The following is a 283-nucleotide window of genomic DNA, read 5'->3' as shown; positions in this document are numbered from 1 at the left end:
CAGCAGCAGCTGCTGCTGCTGCTGCTGCTGCTGCTGCTGCTGCTGCTGCTGCTGCTGCTGCTGCTGCTGCAGGAAGAGGAGGTACTGGCAGCACTGCTTCACTATAGACGCCTCGCCCGATGGCTGTCGGAGCAGCAAAAGTGTTTTAGGGTTTATTAGGGTTTAGGATAATTAGGGTTTATTTTTATTAGTGTTTACTATTATTAGGGTTTATTAGGGTTTATGTTTATTAGGGTTTATTGTAAGGGTTTATTATCATTAGGGTTTAGTATTAGGATTTACG

The sequence above is a fragment of the Eimeria mitis genome, genomic scaffold (genome assembly GCF_000499745.2).
Source record: "Eimeria mitis Houghton genomic scaffold, Emh_scaff594, whole genome shotgun sequence".
NCBI classification, from domain to species: Eukaryota; Apicomplexa; class Conoidasida; order Eucoccidiorida; family Eimeriidae; genus Eimeria; species Eimeria mitis.
The sequence above is the reverse complement of the archived record's forward strand: the minus strand, read 5'-3'. Positions refer to the sequence as shown.